We start from the raw sequence: 1194 nt of genomic DNA, 5'->3' as shown, positions 1-1194 counted from the left end.
CTTTAGTCTGCTGAGCCATTTGGCTGGCCCTGGCAGTACTGGAGATTGAACCCAAGAATATTCTACCATTGAGCTACATCTACAAGCTATTGATTGCTTGATCGATATTTTGGGACAAAGTCTTGCTAATCAAAGGAGGCTCCCAGGGGTCATTTTGGATCTTTGGCATAACACACCTCCTATAAATAATGCAATGAAACAAACCACTTAAAATACCAAGACACTTTCCTCAATTGATCCTTTATATTGTTCGTTACCTATTTTTATAGATACCCACATGTGTAGCAAACATGACCTATATGCACTAGACTAAAAACTAACATGTTTATGTTATTTGTATCTGAGTCCTTGTGCTTCAGATCAACAACACTTTGAAGGAAACCTGCTCACACAAATGAAATTTGAATTGTAGATAAAAATGACACTTAGGATGGGTTAGGTCATGTTATTCCTCTTCAACACTACCAAGATTTAATTTATGTAGTGTCATTGCAGAGATGGCATGTTAATGACTTTTTAATTAATCTCAACTTAAAGAGTAGATGGGAAGGAGCCCAGGCCCCAGACAAAAGCGGAAAACAGGAGGAGCTGAGTAGAGCTAATTAGGCAGCGATGCCCTAGTAAAATCGTCTCCAGATGTCAGAGTGCAGAATATGTTCCTGACTGTCCAGCTTATGCAGCAAAAGCAGCCACAGTTTGTACCCAGCTCCTACCTCAAAAATCACAGGAAGTCTCTGAAAGGTAGACAGTCTTAGCTGCATTCTCAGCCATCCCTCCGGGGCTGTGCATTATGAAGAAATAGTGGAAGTGATTTGCTATGTCAATTTCCCAGAGCCAGAGGAAAAGTGAGTTTGACACAATGGCTTCAGAAAAAATCAGAAGTCCACAAGAAAATATTGCAAACGTTATCTGACACTAGAAAAATGTTTGAAAGAGATACCTGTTTTTGCCTATATAGGGAAGCCATTTTAGCCATGGATTGCTGTGTAAGGACTGACCGCCTTTTAGCTCTAAAAGTAAGTGTGGCTTATAAGGTGACCTTCAAAGGTAGCTGTTGTTAAATGATTATTTCATGCATCTATTTTTATCTGTCTGCTATGGTTTGTGTCTAATTGTCCCCCCTCAAAGCCTCATGCAAGTTATGGGGCAGATGAGGCTGGAGGAGCAAGGGGTGGCTTGAAGGGCGGGGCCAGA

The sequence above is a fragment of the Octodon degus genome, unplaced genomic scaffold (genome assembly GCF_000260255.1).
Source record: "Octodon degus isolate 3935 unplaced genomic scaffold, OctDeg1.0 scaffold00291, whole genome shotgun sequence".
In the NCBI taxonomy this organism is placed as follows: domain Eukaryota; kingdom Metazoa; phylum Chordata; class Mammalia; order Rodentia; family Octodontidae; genus Octodon; species Octodon degus.
The sequence above is the reverse complement of the archived record's forward strand: the minus strand, read 5'-3'. Positions refer to the sequence as shown.